We start from the raw sequence: 20,135 nt of genomic DNA, 5'->3' as shown, positions 1-20,135 counted from the left end.
TTTATTGGACTGGAGTGAATGCAAGGTAGAGTTCAACAGATGCTTTAGGAATTGAGTAAGAGTTTGAGCACTCAATTTTTAAAGGTCAATAACATGCTTCAACTTTAAGGAAAAAATCCCAAAAGGCAGGGATGAATTAGCACCAGGTTTCACTTTTCTTTGCAAGGGAATTGTTCAAATGACCTAAAATGAAGGCATACATAGTCATGTACAAAAATTGAGAATTGAAGAAATAGGAAAGTGCAAGCCTCAAATTTATTTAATGCAAATAATAATGATTCTGAACTTAAAATGGTGAAAATCAAGCAGGGACGTCACATGCTTATGTGTATTCGAGCACTGGTCAGCATTTAGATTTAAGAGCCTTATCTAGACTCATTGCATGAAAATCCACTACAGAAAGTTTCAAGGAAGAAACTGTTCTTTGAAGTGAAAAAGGTGTGTAGGTTACTCCCAAATAGGGTAGAAACCATAATTGCCAGGAGCTAAAAGAACGAAGTTTTTTGATCTAGAAACAAACCTACACTTTATATATATTGAGGGCATCCATGCATGCAAAATGTGCAATATGAATTATAGAATTTGCTTTGTTTTTCCTAACTTGTTAACTAGTATGAACCTCCCTTGATGTTTAAAGACATTTTGATCATACAGGATTGACTTAAACCACTGATGGAATGTTAGAATCTGGACTGAAGGTGAAGAGTCAGAATCAGACAGCTAATTACTTCTTTCTTTCTTTGGCTTGGCTTCACGGACGAAGATTTATGGAGGGGTATGTCAACGTCTGCTGCAGGCTCGTTGGTGACTGACAAGTCCGATGCGGGACAGGCAGACACGGTTGCAAGGGAAAATTGGTTGGTTGGGGTTGGGTGTAGGGTTTTTCCTCCTTTGCCTTTTGTCAGTGAGGTGGGCCCTGCGGTCTTCTTCAAAGGAGGTTGCTGCCCGTTGAACTGTGATGCGCCAAGATGCATGGTTGGAGGCGATATCAGCCCACTGGCGCTGGTGAATGTGGCAGGCACCAAGAGATTTCTTTCAGCAGTCCTTGTACCTCTTCTTTGGTGCACCTCTGTCTCAGTGGCCAGTGGAGAGCTCGCCATAGAACACGATCTTGGGAAGGTGATGGTCCTCCATTCTGGAGACGTGACCCACCCAGCGCTGTTGGGTCTTCAGCAGCATGGATTCGATGCTTGCGGACTCTGCCAGCTTGAGTACTTCGATGTTAGTGATGAAGTCATTCCAATAAATGTTGAGGATGGAGCGGAGACAGCGCTGATGGAAGCGTTCTAGGAGCCATAGGTGATGCCGGTAGAGGACCCATGATTCAGAGCCGAACAGGAGCGTGGGTATGACAACGGCTCTGTACACGCTGATCTTTGTGTGTTTCTTCAGGTGATTGTTTTTCCAGACTCTTTTGCGTAGTCTTCCAAAGGCGCTATTTGCCTTGGCGAGTCTGTTGTCTATTTCTTTGTGGTCGATCCTTGCATCAGATGAAATGGTGCAGCCGAGGTAGGTAAACTGGTGGACTGTTTTGAGTTCTGTGTGCCCGATGGAGATGTGGAGGGGTGGGGGCTGGTAGTCATGGTAGGGAGCTGGCTGATGGAGGACCTCAGTTTTCTTCAGCCTGACTTCCAGGCCAAACATTTTGGCAGTTTCCACAAAACAGGACGTCATGCGCTGGAGAGCTGGCTCTGAATGGGCAACTAAAGCGGCATGGTCTGCAAAGAGTAGTTCACGGACAAGTTGCTCTTGTGTCTTGGTGTGAGCTTGCAGGCACCTCAGATTGAAGAGACTGCCATCCGTGCGGTACCGGATGTAAACAACGTCTTCATTGTTGAGGTCTTTCATGGCTTGTTTCAGCATCATGCTTAAGAAGATAGTAAAGAGGGTTGGAGCAAGGATGCAGCCTTGCTTCTCGCAGTTGTCAATGGAGAAGAGTTCGGAGAGCTCATTGCTGTATCTGACCCGACCTTGTTGGTTTTCGTGCAGTTGGATAACCATGTTGAGGAACTTTGGGGGACATCCGAGGCGCTCTAGTATTTGCCAAAGCCCTTTCCTGCTCACGGTGTCGAAAGCTTTGGTGAGGTCAACAAAGGTGATGTAGAGTCCTTTGTTTGGTTCTCTGTACTTTTCTTGGAGCTGTCTGAGGGCAAAGACCATGTCAGTAGTTCCTCTGTTTGCACGAAAGCCGCACTGTGATTCTGGGAGGACATTCTCGGTGACACTAGGTATTAGTCTATTAAGGAGAATCCTAGCGAAGATTTTGCCTGCAATGGAGAGCAGCGTGATTCCCCTGTAATTTGAACAGTCTGATTTCTCGCCTTTGTTTTTGTACGGGGTGATGATGATGGCATCACGAAGGTCCTAAGGCAGCTTTCCTTGGTCCCAGCAGAGCATGAAAAACTCATGCAGTTTGGTATGCGGAGCTAATTACACCTACTGATTAAAAGCTGTACTCTAAGTTCCAAAGATGTACGTACGACAGTCAAAGTGTCGAGGTGACATGCCTGCCAATGATTTTGCATATGCAGATAACAGTAAAAAGTGACAACACACAAATGAATGTGAGAAACTGATTTTTTTTTAAATGGTCCAATCCGCACTTTGAGCCAGTTGCATATAACCAAATAGAAACGTTAAGGAGATGACAAGGGAGGTGACAAAGGATGTTCATTGGAATTTCTTTCTTATCCAGTTTATTTTTATACTTTTGCTCGCTTTGTCCTTCTCTCAATCAAACTGGTTTTTCCACCACACTCGCTCCCCCATCTGCCCCCAATCCCCTCCCCCAGTCCCCAATCCCCTCCCCCAGTCTCTCCCTCCACCCCTTGCCCCGATGCCTAGTCATTCTCCCACCCCATCCCCTAGTCTCTCCCCACCCCTGCCCCTAGTCCCCACTCTCTTCCCGCTCCTGCCCCTCAGTCTCTCCCCACCCCTGCTCCCACCTCCCCGTCTCTTACCGCCCCCTGCCCCCAGTCTCTCCCCACCTTCATCCCCTCCCCCACCTTCATCCCCTCCCCCACCTTCATCCCCTCCCCCACCTTCATCCCCTCCCCCACCTTCATCCCCTCCCCCACCTTCATCCCCTCCCCCACCTTCATCCCCTCCCCCACCTTCATCCCCTCCCCCACCTTCATCCCCTCCCCCACCTTCATCCCCTCCCCCACCTTCATCCCCTCCCCCACCTTCATCCCCTCCCCCACCTTCATCCCCTCCCCCACCTTCATCCCCTCCCCCACCTTCATCCCCTCCCCCACCTTCATCCCCTCCCCCACCTTCATCCCCTCCCCCACCTTCATCCCCTCCCCCACCTTCATCCCCTCCCCCACCTTCATCCCCTCCCCCACCTTCATCCCCTCCCCGCCCCATTTCTCCCCCCACCAGTCTCTGCCCCACCCCTCGCCGCTCCAATCCCTCCCACATTCCTCTCTCCGGCCACCTTTTTTTGTTAACCCCGGCCTTCGGCAGATGTCCGATAACCGCTACTCCTGTTCTGGAGCTACAACCCCACACCACTTACCCCAAGAACTCTCTCCCTCTCCTTAACCCGTTACCTCAGGCCTCACGCGAATCAATCAACGCCGCCCGCCCGGAGACACTCCGCCAGCCTCCCATCAGGCAGCGCGCCTGCCGCTCCTCCGTCTTCCCGCCAGCCCCCGCGGCAGAACAGTCCGTGCCTCTGCAAACCGTGCTCTTAGGGGCATCTTCTCCGTACGTTACAGGCCGTGTTTCTGTCAGAGTTTTCTCTCCACTTTTCAACAGATTCCATCACTCCCACAAACAAACACTCTGAGCAATTGGCAATGCTACTTAACCTACCAACCCGCACAGCTGTCCCAGCACACAGGCAATGCCTCACGACAGGATTGAACCCATAACGCTGAAAGGGAATGATTAGCTCTATTAAAAGGCTGCAGACGCTGTGATTGTAGTAAAAAAAACCCGAAATGCTCGGCCCTTTCAAGCTGCAGTGTAAAATGGGGTTAACTGGGCGATTTGCACCCACTCAGATGGCAGCTTCAATGGGTCCGACCCTGTCAGCCTGCTCCTCAATCATCTGGGTCCCTGGCCTACCTCAGAAGGCGCTTACGAGCTGCCATATAAATGGGGTTAATGAGCAATTTGCCCGGTTAGCGCCCCACTTACGCAGAAGCTTGAAGGGTCTGACCCGGTCAGCGTGGTCCAAATCCAATTGGGTCCCTGACCTACCTCGTAGGTAGTCAGGGAACCGAGTTAAACTTACCTAGGTTGTGTCCACCGGCGGCTTGACAATTAAAATGGCTGACCCGGTTGTTTTGGTGACGTCAGCGCTTGCGTGCGTCCATCACCGGGCTGCATCGATTGAAATGCACAGTGCTTACATCCTGCTGCTCCTCCAATGACTGCAGCATTCACCTGACAGCGGTGGTCACAACAGTTGCCTGCTGTACTGCAGCACAGCAGAGTTGCTTAGCCAGGATCTGAAGACCATTCCCATTCCTGTTCGCCATTTGGACTGATTTGTCCCTTCCACTGAGTGTGTGGTGCATCATCTCCCTTAAATCTCCAGGTTGGTCGATCCCCCTGCAGCTTAAAAGGTGCTGGAAGCACATTTGCCCCACTAATCGCATGTGGGTCCCAGGACGGCTACCCAAGTGCTGCAGCTCAAAAGTGCCTGCTGGAGGAACTCACCTGGTTTATTTGGCATCTAGAATTTTTTTGACAAAGATACATTGCCAACGTTTTGGGCCTGTTCTCTTCAAGGAAAAGGCAGAAGCAAAAAGTCTCAGAATTCAACAATGGGGGAGGAATCCAGACCAACAAACGGTGTTAATTGGATGTGATAAGGGACTTGGTGAGAATTTAACACGTCTGTGCGAAATGAGAGAGGCAATGGTGGGGTGGGAGGTTGGGAAGCTGGGGTGGGGTGGGGGGGGGAATTTTAATAAAAGCCAGAGAACTCGATATTAATGCCATCCAGTTGGATGGTGCCCAGTTGGAAGATGAGGTATTGTTCCTCCAATTTTCGGATGGTCTCAGTCCGGCAGTCCATGAGTTTTAAGATCTAGAAAAAAAAAGTCATTATCAAACTCCATCAGTTGATAAATAAACTGTACACATGATCAAAATCACCACAGTTCCATTCAATGCATTTTGACTGTTTCACAATTTCTTGAATGTTTTCATGCTTACTTTTGTAACTTCTGTACTTTAGGGTATACATTCAAGAAAAAAAATATATTGACATCAGATTTTAGATTTTTTTTCAGATTTTATTGTCAGAGTACATAGATGACATCACATACAACCCTGAGATTCTTTTTCCTGTGGGTATGGCAGAATTACCACTAATTGGTAGTGCAAAAAAAAACCTGTATACAGTGTAAACATGTAAACAAACTGACTGTGCAATACAGAGGACAAAAGAAAATCAGTAAAGTGCACAAGTCAGAGTCCTTTGTTACATATAAGATCAGCAACAATGGAAGTTCACCAACACAATGGTATTTTCAAAACAATAAATTTTATTAGTAACTATTAGTAATATAACATTTCTTACTTAACTTTAACTTAAGCCCTTATGCACAAATGTATGTGTGTGTGGCAAAACCATTACAGTTTAAGCTTAATTCTGAAGAGATTATTTTAAAATTCAGTCTCAGAAAGATTTTGTGTTGAAACAGCAATTATGGAGTTGATATGAGGCATCAGACTTCTCACAACTCATGAGATTCTTGCAGAGTAGTTTTCAGAGAATTATTTCTTCATACGAATGATTTCCCCCCTCTTGCATGGAGGTTACAGTATTTGTGTTTTCTTCCACAATGATTTCAATATACCAATGGCAAGGGTTAAATCAAGTGCCCATGTAGATGTGGACACAATTCATCTGTCCTCTTTTCAAAAGACAGCTGAAGTGGCTCTTCCTTGTCATTGTCTGTGTATCTCTCATGGTTCAGAGAATACAATCATAGACCTCCTGAGTGTGTCTCTGTAGGTGTTTCTCCAGTAAACATTCATTGTTCCAGCAATTGAATGGACAATCACTCCAGTTCTATGACTATTCACACAGCTTCCATCAAACAATGGCTTAACAGACATTTCAATTTTCAAAATGGTTTCTCTCTGAGTTTAATTGCATCTCTAAGTGTTACCTGTCCATCCTAAAATTAACTTTATTAAGAAATATTTACTAACTAAACATTAATAATAACAATTCTATCACACCCTAAATGAGCTCCTGATTGAGTTTGTTGTTGAGGAGTCTGATGGTAGAGGGGGAACAGCTGTTCCTGAACCTGGTGGTGCATATCTTTTTGCACCAATACCTCTTTCCTGATGGCAGCAGCGAGAACAGAGTATGGGCTGGATGATGATTGATAATTGCTGCTGCCCTCTGATGGCAGTGTTCCCTATAGATGTATTCAATAGTGTGCAAGGTTTTGCCAGTAATGACCTGTGTCTACTACCTTTAGGTTCACCAGACCATGATGCAACAGGTCAACAGACATTCCTCCACACCTCTGTCGAAATTTGCCAGGATTTCTGGTGTCGTACCAAACCTCCGCAAACTCCTGAGGAAGTAGAGGCAGTGACGTTCTTTCTTCACGATGCTATTGGTGTGTTGGGTCCAGGAAAGATCCTCCAAGATCTCCCTAAAACTTAAGTTTGCTCCCACTCTCCACCTCTGATATCCCAATGATTATATACCCCTATCTTTCCTGAAGTCAACAATCAGCTCCTTAGTCTTGGTGACATTGAGTGCAAGGCTGTTCAGGCAAGTTTTCAATCTCCCTCCTTTATGCTGACCCATCCCCTTTCTTGATACAACTCATTACCATGTCATATGTTGACATAAATTATTGCTGTGAAATCAGCTCATTTTGCACTCTGACTTTCATAGTCCAGCAATATGCCCACTTTTTGTCTTGTTCATGGGGAAAAACAACACTGCTTTTTGGAAGAAAATATCAAAGCAGAAACAAACAGCACAAACATAAGCTCAAAATTAATGTAAAATTGCATTGAAAACAATAAGCTCCTCACAAACTATTATACCCAACATTCTCATCAGCCTATTGTCCATTGTTATGTTAACCCAGTCACATGATCAATTACAACTATATCAATAAAGACATTAAAATTTCAAATGATATACTGCTCAACACATTTCCCTCTTCTCTAGGTATTCACTCAAGAAACATTTGTGCCTAGGGTTGCCAAATCAAAATTATATATGTCGCTAAAGGCAGCAAGAAAAATCGCTAAAAAAATCGCTAACTTAAAATAAAAGAAACACCCAAAAATCGTAAATAAAAGACATTGATTTAAAATTTAAAAAAACTAACATTTTAAATTTCAGTTTTGGAGGTTTAGTGAAGTTTGAGGAAGATGTCATCTATTTCCTGCAAATCCTCAGTAACAGATGCACTTGATGCTTGCACACGAGTTTCGTAAGCTTTCATCGTGCCGATCTTGGAAATGATTCTTCTTGGCAAGTCGTAATTGTGGCTACTTTTGCCAAGCCTTCGTAACTCATATCTAATTGTAATATAGCATTTAAGGTATCAATGTGCATTTGGTTTTGTAATTTTATTTTCATGAGATTCATCTGGCTAAACAAACTTTCTACATTGACATTAGGGTGAGGCAATGAAAGAATCTTTAAGGCTAAATTTACAAGGTCTACAAAGGGATTTTCTCCAACACCATATAGATATTTTGCAACTTCTGTCCAAAATAAGGTACCTGGTGTTTCTTTCCACTGAGAAGTACACTGTTTCCTCCTATGTGAGTCAACAGTTTGCCATCTGTGACAAACATCTTGGCAAGGCTAATGATGTTTCTTTATTGGATTGAGACATTCTTGGATGCTAAATGAAGACATAGTTTGCAAAACAGTCATATTGTCTGGCAACCTTTGTCGGAGTTGTCTTATAAGGCCCAAAAGAAATGCAATGAATCTACTTCGAATATTCTTTCACTCTGCATCTGGAAGCTTACTTTTCAGCATTTCGGTTTCAAACATGAAACCCAAATATGGATTTGGCATTAAATTGTTTTGAATCACTATCTTATCGGTAATTCTTGTTCCTGGGTCATAATTTTGGAGCAAAGGGATTCCAATAGTTGAACAAGATCGTTTAGCAATTTAGTGGGGTCGTTAGTTTCTGATTTAAATTTCTTATTCATGTTATGTCCTTCTCCAATAACAGGTTTGAGAAATACAAGAAATAAGAAATTTGTGTTGTCACAAAACATCAAGTGCAAAACTTTTGCTGTGTAGCACCTTTCATTTGTGTGGGCTACATTATAATACTCTATGAGCTCATGCCATTGTTTCAAAATTCTATCAATAGCTGGCTCAATAGACATCCATCGAGTCTCACTACACTGTACTAATTTTAATGGGAAAAGTCCACTATTCATTGCAGCATAAAGGTCCTTGTATTTTTCAAGTCTAACTGATGAGTGAGAAAACCAATTATAGGTTTCTTTAACAAGAAAATCTGTTCTTGAAACACCCTTGCTCAAAGCATGTGATACAACTAATTCCAGCGAGTGACAAATGCATCTGATTAAAATCAAAGTAGGCACTTCAGCTTTTAAGTTGATGCCTGTCATTTCCGATGCATTACCAGCACCAATAGAAATAAGACTTTGTAAATCCAAGCCATTTTCACTCAAAGCTCTTTTAATTGCCTTGCTGATGTTGACATTCTTTAAGATCAACCAATTCCAAAAAGGTTACAGTTATCTTACAATTGGTGCGAGAATAAATCTAATTATTCAACCTAATAGCTTGGAAACAAATATCATTGCTTTCATTGATGATGCTATAGTTTGCATCACCTTTATCCGTTCGTAGATCTTCTCTAAAATGTGGTTCCAATACATTCAAGATTATGGCAGAGCGTTTTGTTTTTCCAAGGGCAAGATTATTACAGATTCTACAGTCAGGAAAATTTGCTTTACAAAACTGAGTTAAACAGTCAGCAAGCCTTAAGGGCAGAAATTTCTGCTACAAAGAGTGCAATATTACCTCTGTCATATGTACATCTTCAGTCTTTGTAAATGGAAGAACACTTAACTGTCTCTGGCTATAAATGGTGCTTCTTCCTTTATATGCTTATTTGTTTGTCTGTGTTTTTCTAGATCACTCAGTTTTGCTGATAACGTGGCACCGCAGTACTTGCATCTACATTTTGTATAGTCGCTTTTTCTGTACCCAGTTTTTTATATCTTTCATCTCATAACCACTCATCATGAAATTTTTCCATTTAAAATTTTTTTAAATATTTTTTTTATTTTTCACACCGTGAACCATATCAACCAAAATATATACAAATGTTTCTCATTAAATATACACAGTGGCATTCTCTCCCTTTCCCCCCCCACCTTCCCTCCCCCCTTCACATACCCCTCCAAAACCAATAAATATTCAACATATACAATATAATAAAACCATTAAACCATGAAAAATAAACAAGAAAAATGCGTCATCTACTTTTACACACTGGATCAAGTCGTTTTGTCTTCTTATCATTTTGGAGGGTGGAGGTCCGAGGCAAGCCCTCTCTGTTATGTTCCCAAATTTGTTCAAATAATGTGACTTTATTTTTTAAATTATATGTTATTTTTTCCAATGGAATACATTTATTCATTTCTATGTATCATTGCTGTATTCTCAGGGTCTCTTCCATTTTCCAAGTTGACATTATACATTTTTTTTACTACTGCTAAGGCTATCATAATAAATCTTTTTTGCACTTTATCCAATTTGAGGCCTAATTCGTTATTTATATTACTTAGAAGAAAGATTCTGGAAAAACAACCAACTGAGAAACCTCACAAAGATAAGCGTATACAGAGCCGTTGTCATACCCACACTCCTGTTCGGCTCCGAATCATGGGTCCTCTACCGGCATCACCTACGGCTCCAAGAACGCTTCCACTAGCGTTGTCTCCGCTCCATCCTCAACATTCATTGGAGCGCTTTCATCCCTAACATCGAAGTATTCGAGATGGCAGAGGTCGACAGCATCGAGTCCACGCTGCTGAAGATCCAGCTGCGCTGGGTGGGTCACGTCTCCAGAATGGAGGACCATCGCCTTCCCAAGATCGTGTTATATGGCGAGCTCTCCACTGGCCACCGTGACAGAGGTGCACCAAAGAAAAGGTACAAGGACTGCCTAAAGAAATCTCTTGGTGCCTGCCACATTGACCACCGCCAGTGGGCTGATATCGCCTCAAACCGTGCATCTTGGCGCCTCACAGTTTGGCGCTTATCTGTACTTCCTGTATTTCAAATGGTTTTTGAAGAAGACCGCAGAGCCCACCTCACTGACAAAAGGCAAAGGAGGAAAAACCCTACACCCAACCCCAACCAACAAATTTTCCACTGCAACCGCTGCAACCGTGTCTGCAGGGGAAAGTCCCACATCGGACTTGTCAGCCACAAACGAGCCTGCAGCTGACGTGGACATTTACCCCCTCCATAAATCTTCGTCCGCGAAGCCAAGCCAAAGAAGAAGATTTAATATCTGATTTAGATCTTCCCAAAACATTTTCATTTTCTCACATGCCCAAATTGCATGTACTGTTATTCCTATTTTCTTACAGCGAAAACATCTATCTGATAATGTTGGATCCCATTTTTTTAAATTTTGGGGCGTGATATATAACCTGTGTAACCAATTATACTGTATCATGCGTAACCTTGTGGTTATTATATTCTTCATAGTTCCAGAACATAACTTTTCCCATGTTTCATTTTTTATCTTTATGTTTAAATCCTTTTCCCAGTTTTGCTTGGGTTTATAGCTTATTTCATCATTTTCCTTATCTTGCAGCTTAATGTACATGTTTGTTATAAATCTTTTAATTATCATTGTGTCTGTAATCACATATTCAGAGCTGCTTCCTTCTGGTAATCTCAGTCTGTTTCCCAATTTATCCTTTAAATAAGCTTTCAATTGATGATATGCAAACATTGTACCATTAGTTATTCCATATTTGTACTTCAACTGTTCAAATGTTAAAAAATTATTTCCCAAAAAACAATTTTCTATTCTTTTGATACCTTTTCTCTCCCATTCTCTAAAGGAAAGGTTATCTATTGTAAAAGGGATTAGCGGATTTTGTGTAAAAGTAATTTTGGTATTTGGTAATTCGTTTTTTTCCTTTCTAAGTGGATCTTCTTCCATATATTGAGTAAATGATGCAGCACTGGTGAGCTTTTATATTGTACTGTGGCAGCTCTCCACAAGGCAGACAAACCAGTCCTGCTTGTAAGCCACGCGGCTGGGCAGCCGGCCAGAATGGTGCCGTTGGGGGTTTCCCTTCCTTCCAGCTCGGGGCTCAGAAACCCGGACTTGGGGACCACGAGACGCCTGGGTGACATCAGCGCCATTCAATGCGGTTGTCAGCCAGGTCCGGGCTGGGAGTATAAGTGCAGCCCAGCAGCCTGCAATAAATTAATCTGCTCACTGAGCTCAACCCGTCTGGTTGTGTTTGTTCTTTCAGGAGCAGTGTAGTTGCCGCTACAGCAGCAGCTTTTCATCCCACTTATAAAGTATATGTTCCGGTACCTTCTCCCCTATTTTATCTAGTTCTATCTTTGTCCAGTCTGGTTTTTCCCTTGACTGGCAAAAAGCTGATAAATACTTTAATTGTGCTGGTCTATAATAATTTTTAAAGTTTGGTAACTGCAAACCACCTTGGTTGTACATCTCTGTTAATTTATCTAACGCTATCCTCGTTTTCCCCTTTTCCACAAGAATTTCCTTATTATTCTCTTTAGTTCATTAAAGAATTTCTGTTAAGGGAATTGGTAATGATTGAAATAAGTATTGTATCCTTAGGAAGACATTCATTTTAATGCAATTTACCCTCCCTATCAACATTAGCAGTAATTCTTTCCAATGTTCTAAATCTTCCTCCAATTTCTTTATTAGTGACTGATGATTTAATTTGTACAGGTGGCTTAAGTTATTATCTAACCTAATGCCTAGGTATTGGATTGCTTGTGTTTGCCATTTAAATGGTAATTCTTTTTTAAATTCTGTATAATCCGCATTACTCATTGGTATCACTTCACTTTTATTTGCATTGATCTTGTACCCTGATATTTCTCCATACTCCTTCAATTTCTTATATAGTTCTTTTATTGATATTTCTGGTTCTGTTAAGTATAGTATGATGTCATCTGCAAATAAACTGATTTTATACTCCTTCTCCTTTATTTTTATCCCTTTTATTTTATTTTCTGTTCTTATCATTTCTGCCAATGGTTCTATTTCTAAAGCGCTCAGTGAGGGGGATAATGGATATCCCTGTTGACCTAGTTAATTTAAATTGGCTCGATACATATATATTTACTGTTACCTTCTCCAATGGTCCATTATACAATTCTTTAATCCAATTAATATATTTTCTTCTAGACTGAACCTCTGTAATAGTTTAAATAAATAATTCCATTCTACTCTGTCAAAGGCTTTTTCTGCATCTAAAGTAACAGCCACTGTTGGCTTCTTGTTTCCTTGAACTGCATGAATTAGATTAATAAGTTTACATACATTATCCGCTGTTCATCTTTTCTTAATAAATCCAGTTTGATCTTGTTTTACTATTTTTGGTACACAATCAGCCAATCTGTTTGTTAATAATTTTGCTATTATCATAATCTGAATTAAGTAGAGATCCCGAGGGCCAAACCCATCGGGACCATTGCCTGAAGAGGGCGCACAAAATCAGTGAACCGGTGTGGACTCGAAAGGCCAACATGGCCTGTTTCCGCTCCGTAAATGGTTATATGGTTATGGTTATATTGGTCTATATAATGCTGGTGTTAGTGCATCCTTCCCAGTCTTTGGTATTACTGTAATCATTGCTGTCTTACATGAATCTGGCAAGTTTTGTTTTTCTTCTATCTGATTCATTACTTCCAGAGGAAGAGGAGGAGATGAGGAATTAATAACTCTTTAAATGTTTTATAGAATTCTATTGGGAATCCATCCTCTCCAGGTGTTTTATTGTTCAGCAGCTTTTTTAATATATCCTGTACTTCCTGTATTTCAAATGGTTTTTATCAGATTGTTTTTTTCTTCTTCTTGGAATTTTGGCAGTTCAATTTTAGCTAAAAATTCTTCTACTTTATCATCTTTCCCCTCATTCTCAGTTTGGTATAATTGTTCATAAAATTCCTCAAAGTTTTCATTAATCTCTATTGGGTTATATGTAATTTGTTTGTCCTTTTTCCTTGATGCCAATACAGTTTTTTTAGCTTGTTCTGTTTTAAGTTGCCAGGCTAATATTTTATGTGTTTATTCTCCCAGTTCGTAATACTTTTGCTTTATTTTCATTATGTTCTTCTCCACATTATACGTTTATAATGTTTCGTATTTTATTGTTTTGTCTGCCAATTCTCTCTTTTTTGTTATATTATCCCTTTTTACTAGTTCCTTTCCTGTACTTACTATCTCCCTTTCCAACTGCTCTATTTACCGATTGTAGTCCTTTTTCATCTTAGTTATATAACATTATCTGTCCTCTAATGAAGGCTTTCATTGCGTCCCATAATATAAATTCATCTTTCACTGATTCCGTATTTATTTCAAAATATGTTTTAATTTGGCGTTCAATAAACTCTCTAAATTCCTGCCTTTTAAGTAGCATGGAGTTTAACCTCCATCTATATGTTCTTGGTGGGATGTCCTCCAGTTCTATTGCTAATAGCAGGGGTGAATGATCAGATAGCAATCTAGCTTTATATTCCATTTTCCTAACTCTCCCTTGGATATGGGCTGACAACAAAAACATATCAATGCTTGAGTATATTTTATGCCTACTCAAATAATATGAGTATTCCTTCTCTCTTGGGTGCTGTCTCCTCTATATATCCATAAGTTTCATTTCCTGCATTGATTTAACCATAAATTTGGCCACTTTATTCTTTTTGCTAGTCTTTTGTCCAGTATTGGATCCAAATTAAGATTAAAATCCAATCTTATTAATATATTTCCTTGTGTATCCACAATCTTCAAAAAAATATCTTGCATAAACTTTTGATCCTCCTCATTAGGTGGCTATATATTGAGCAAATTCCAAAATTCTGAACATATCTGACACTTTATCATTACATACCTCCCTGCTGGATCTATTATTTCCTCCTCTATTTTGATTGGTACATTTTTATTAATTAATATAGCTACACTTCTAGCTTTTGAATTATATGATGTTGCCACTACATGTCCTACTCAATCTCTCTTTAATTTGTTATGTTCCACTTCAGTTAGATGCATTTCCTGCACAAATGCTATGCTATATCTATTTTTTTCTTTTTTCAGTAAATTTAATAGCCTCTTCCTTTTAATTTGGTTATGTATTCCATTAATGTTTATAGTCAAAAATTCAATGTGGCCATCTCATATCCTGTTTACACCTCATTTCCGCTTCTTCACCACCACCATCCCCCTTTTCCCCATTTTCATCTCTGTTTTCCCTTTTTAAACTCAATGTATAACAACATATTTAAAACATAAGATACTCCAACAACTCCCACATCTAATATTTCCTTATTTCCCCCCCCCCTCTCTGAGTTACCCCTTATCCCTTGCTGGGCAACCACAACTCCCCTTTCCATTTGGATTGCGAACCTGCTCGCAAGCATCAACTGATTTCACAGTGATGGTTATTCTCTCCCCCAACTCCCCCCAAAAACACTTTTTTTTTCATATATAACAAAGCTCACCCTCTTTTTTCCCCACTTACTTCCTTTCTTCCCTTCTCTTTCCCTTCTTTAGTTCTTACATATACATTATTTTTACATCTTTATATGTATTTTATCGCCATTCTTCATTCTTGTTACATCTCGTCATTTCTCCTTCTGTCCTGCAGGCATTCTGCAAATTCTCGTGCATCCTCCGGATCCAAGAACAATCTGTTTTGCTCCCCGGGGATAAATATTTTAACCACAGCTGGATGTCTTAACATGAATTTATAACCTTTTTTCCATAGGATCGATTTTGCTGTATTATACTCCTTCCTCTTCTTTAAGAGTTCAAAACTTATGTCTGGGTAAAAAAAATATTTTCTTCTCTAATTTTATTTCTTGCCCACTCCAGTATATTTTCTCTTGTCGTATATCTCAAAAATTTTACTAAAACGGATCTTGGTTTTTGATGCGTCTGTGGTTTTGGAGCTAGTGTTCTGTGTGCCCTTTCTATTTCCATTCCTTCCTCCATTTCTGTTATTCCCAGGACCTTCGGGATCCATTCTTCTATAAATTCCTTCATGTCTGTGCCTTCTTCATCTTCCTTTAGGCCCACTAATTTTATGTTGTTTTGCCAAATATAATTTTCCCACATATTAATTTTCTGAGCTAACAACTCTTGTGTCTCTTTTTTTTATCACTTTCTTCCAATTTTCCTCTTAAGTCATTTACTTCCATTTCTACAGCCGTTTCTCATTCTTCCACATTTTCTACTCTTTTCCCTATTTCTGTCATGACCAGCTCTAATCTTTGCCTTTTGTCTTCTGTTCTTTTCATTTTTCTTTTAATTACACTAAATTCTAATGACAACCATTCTTTTAATGATCTCATTTGTTCTTGAAAAAAAGCTTTATCTATATTCTGTCCAACTGTTTTACCTTCTATCTCTCTGTGAAGATCTTGGTCTTCTTCCTCTTCTTCTGTGTCTGTACCTGTGTTTGTGTCTTCTTTTCTTCTTTGTATCTGTGTATCTTCTGATTTTCCTGATGAGTTGCTTTTCTCACTTTGTCGGGCCTCTTCTTGCTTGGCCTCTTGCTGTTGGTCCTCTTCTTCTGAGCTGCTCATCTGTTGAGCCTCCTGCTGCTACTCCTCTTGCCGTTCATCCCATCGACTTTATTTCTCACCTGGTTCCTCACTCCCTCTCCTGCCGCTTTCCTCTTCCTCCAGCTGAGAGCCATGGTCTCGGGCATCCCTCAGCTGGTTGTGCCATGGTTGCCTGCTCCTTGGCTGAGTCCCCCTCCCGTCGGTGATTTCCTTCTCCTTAGATTGTGCAGTTGCGCACTTTGGTTTGGCTCAGTGAGCCATTTTTGCAGTCCAGCGGTCAGGGGGTCGCGACTCCACAGGGCCGTCACCAACCTTGGAGATCGGGCGCTCTTCTCCACCACAGCTCAATGTTACCTTCTCCTTTCTTTTCCGGTGTCTTTTCTTCTTCTTTTTTTCCTGTTGTTTTTACTTTTTCCTTCATAGGTGCCATTTTCTTTCTCTTCTCTACAACTTTATCTTTTATTTCTTATATTTTGTATTTATGAACTTTGTCTTTTCTTAACTTTTTTTCTTCTTTTCTGGAGAGGGCTGATATTACCCTACCAGCTACTACTCCATCACGTGACTCCTTCCATTTTTAATAGTCTTGAAAAGGACTAAAAATACAATTAAAACGCTTTAAGGAAAGCACTGCAATCACTAAACAACAAAATGCTGCCTGGTGGGCCCTCGGAATAAATAATTAGAATGGACAAATAATCATGCAACAGGGTTCCCATATTCCCATTAAAAATTCAGTATTTCACGTTCAGGAAAATTGCTGAAAAGATCTCTACATTTTTTGGGAACTTCCTAAAAAAGTTGCTGGTCGCTAAATCAATATAATTGCTGGGCAATAAACCTTAAAAGTCTTTAAATCTAGTGAGAAAATCTCCTAATCAGCAACCCTATCTGTGCCTCAAAATTCTTAGGAAGAAGATGATACTTTACAACATCCGGTGTCACTACCATCTGTCACAGCAGCTCAAGGTACAAATATCTTGATAAATGTGCCAGGTTCTTCCAATGCTACACAACCTCTGCAAACTCCTGAGAAAGTAGAGTCTCTGAAGTGCTTTCTTTATGATGACTTTCATGTGTGTGGTCCAGGAAAGGTTCGTGAAATAGTGACTCCTATTTACTAACTCTCTCCACCTCTAATCCTCCAATAATCACTTCTGGTTTCCCCCTTTTGAAGTACATAATCAGTTCCTTGGTTTTGTTGACATGGAGTGCGAGGTTTCTGTTGGTGCATCATTCAGCCAAGATTTCAATCTCCCTTCTTTATACTGACTCATTGCCCATTTTTATACAGCCCATTACCGTGGATTCATCAGCAAATTTGTAGATGGTGTTATTGTCGAACCTAGCTACACGGTTGTAGGTATAAAGTGAATAGAGCAGGAGCGTAAGAACACAGCCCTGTGGTGCTCTGGTACTGATGGAGATTGTGGGGAGATGTTCTTCATGAATTGGGAATTGGAGGTGAGGAAATCCAGGATCCAATTCAACAATGGGCTATTGAGGCCCAGTTGTTGGAGTTTGCCAATCAGTTTTGAGGGGATGATGGTATTGAATGCTGAACTGTAGTCGATAAAGAGCATCCCGATTTATGCATCTATGCTGACCAAGTGTTCCAAGGCTTTGAGTAGAACTATATAAGATCCTTAGCACAGTGAAAGCAAGTCATGATAGTTCACACTCCTGCTCTGGCTGAGTGTCTCCAGTTTTCCACCAAACATTCTCATCATGAGCACTGGAGAGAAAAACAAGCATTAGAATAGGCTTCAAAACATATACAATAATACCCAAATATTCTTGAGCTACTGGATTTTTTTAAAATCTAGAAATAAACTAAAGAAATGCTACTGGAAGGAATTGAACAATGTTGCTTCACCAAGATAAAATGATCGAAAGATTAATTCTGCGGATATGTTGAAGAAAAGTTGCAAATACTTTCTTACTCAGAAACTGCAACATTCAATAAAGGTTTTATTTCATTTTTAGATTGTACAGTCACTCATCTGGACAAATGGTTCTATTTTTCAGACAAAAGTTGGTTCTTTTCTCTCCACTGTTGACTTCAGACAACTGGACAAATACTTTATTCAAGTGCGGAGAATGTTGTTGAACAGTAGAACTCTGTGGCAAGTTTATGGTTCTTTTCAAGAATTAAATAAATATATTAGAAATGTTCTTTGGAAGGGATAGATGTAGAACAGTGGTTCACAACTTTTTTCTTTCCACTCACATACCACTTTAAGTAATCCCTATGCCATCAGTGCTCTGTGATTAGTAAGGGATTGCTTAAGGTGGGGATGTGTTTGGGAAGGGAAGGTTGAGAATCACTGCTCTAGACCCAATTGTTATTGAAATATTTTGCTTGAGAAAAATTGTCATTGGTCAATTTCCTTTGGAGTTATGAAACCAGGTACAAAATGAGTCAATTAGGTACAATTAAAACAGTGGTTTTCAAACTTTTTCTTTCCACCCACATACCACCTTAAGCAATCCCTTACTAATAGAATACTTAAAGTGGTATGTGAGTGGAAAGAAAAAAGGTTGAGAACACTGATGTAGAGAGTTTCTTTAGATAAATTGACTCGGAAATTTGAGTTAGGAGGTTTACAGTTACCATATTTAAAAAATTATTATAAGGCAGCTCAATTGAGATTTTTAACTTGTTTCTTTGATGAGGAAGAAGAAACCAGCCTGGATTAAAATAGAAATTGATAAAATAGGAGAAAGGAGATCAGAAAATGTTATATACAAATGGGAAACTAAATTATTATCTGGGGAGAGGGTAGCACTTCTGTTGAAACATTTGATTAACATTTGGAATAAAGTAAGTGATGAAATTGAAACGAGGAGCACTGTCCGACCTAAGATGCCTTTGATGCAAAACCAACTTATTCCATTTTCAATGGATAATCAATATTTAAATATTTAGTTTCGGAAAGGATTTAGATGTGGAGAAGATTGTTACATATGAAGAAATTTAATGACATTTGATCAATTAAAAAATAAATATGGGATACAAAATAATACCCTTATTTGTTATTATCAACTATGGACATTTAAGAGATAAACTGAGTCCAACAATGTTATTATCGAAATGTGGTGATGTAGAAAGGTTGATGCGTAGTAGATATATTAAGAAATTTATTTTGGCTATGTATACTATATTGCAGAAGAGAACTATTAAATAGGAGATTCATAGGTCCAGACAATGTTGGGAGACAGATTTAAATGTGTCAATTCTGAATTCTGGCAGGAAATTACTTTCTTTTAAAAGAGAATTACGATGTCTATTTTGACAGATTTAAATGTGTCAATTCTGATATTGAATTGTGTCAGAGTTGTTTTGGGATAATATGACAAATGCTGTAAATGTTAGATATAGGATAGTTCAATATAATTTTTACATCAACTATATCTTACTCCACAACAACTAAATAAATTGAAGTCAGATTTATCTGACCAGTGTTTTAGATGTGGTTGGGAGGTAGGTACCTTTTTACACTCCACTTGGTCCTGCTCCAAAGTGAGACCTTTTTGGTCAAATTGATGATTTATGTAGAATGGATTCTGGGAATTAAATTTCCACAGACCGCAATGTTATTTTTATTAGGCAATATTGAAGGGGTAAGACTGAAACTGAAACTATCTACATATCAAAAACAATTTTTAAAGATTGCCTTAGCAGTAGCAAGAAAGCAGTGACATGGAAATCGGACACCCAACTGGGTATAGAATGGTGGAATGCAGAAATGCATAGCTGCATTCCTTTGGAGAAGATCACTTATAATTTGAGAAATAAGTATGATGTATCTTTGAAAATTTGACACCCATTCTTAAGAATTGAGGGAATTAATTTATAGACGTCTTCTTCAGCTTCAGACTTCGTTAACCTCCTTGAATGTATTAAAAGTTATAAACGATTATTCTGCGTGGTGAGGGGGAACTTGCAGAAACCAATTTTCCATTCTAGTTTCTTACTTACCTTTATTCTTATGGTTTTGTACTCATTTCATTTCTTTTCTTTCCTTCTCTCTCTCTCTTCTTTTGGGTTAGTTTAATGGGGGAGGGGCTTGGGGGGGTTCAGGGTTTATATTATCAGGTAATAGATTTGATATTAATAATTGTTATATTTTGTACTTGGATATTATTACATGTATGGAAAACAAATAAATTTTTTTAAAAGGTTATGATTCATTGTAGTATAATTGTGTGAAGAATTTCTCAATGTTAATAGGAAAAATTGATAAGCTGGAAACTACTGGGAGTGTTAGATGAAGAACACATTTTGAGTAGAGGATCATATTTCAAGCCACAAACATAATTTAGACACATATTTTCA

At 39.7% G+C, this 20,135-nt stretch overlaps 1 protein-coding gene across 5 annotated transcripts in view; it reads right to left on the bottom strand.

The window, feature by feature from the left end:
* The window catches only part of LOC138761488 (septin-2), a 206,284-nt gene extending 202,013 nt beyond the window's left edge, over positions 1–4,271 (bottom strand). Inside the window, exon 1 of one of the 5 annotated variants that reach the window (XM_069933703.1) lies at positions 4,244–4,271. The gene's annotated coding sequence lies outside the window, so the exon portion shown is untranslated. Of the gene's footprint in view, positions 1–3,520; positions 3,649–3,819; positions 3,842–4,243 lie in introns of those variants that run through there. The other 4 variants (XM_069933705.1, XM_069933702.1, XM_069933700.1 and 1 more) reach the window with 4 other exon arrangements.
* Positions 4,272–20,135: the final 15,864 nt, after the last annotated feature.

The sequence above is a fragment of the Narcine bancroftii genome, chromosome 4, assembly GCF_036971445.1.
Source record: "Narcine bancroftii isolate sNarBan1 chromosome 4, sNarBan1.hap1, whole genome shotgun sequence".
Lineage (NCBI taxonomy): Eukaryota > Metazoa > Chordata > Chondrichthyes > Torpediniformes > Narcinidae > Narcine > Narcine bancroftii.
The sequence above is the reverse complement of the archived record's forward strand: the minus strand, read 5'-3'. Positions and strand labels throughout refer to the sequence as shown.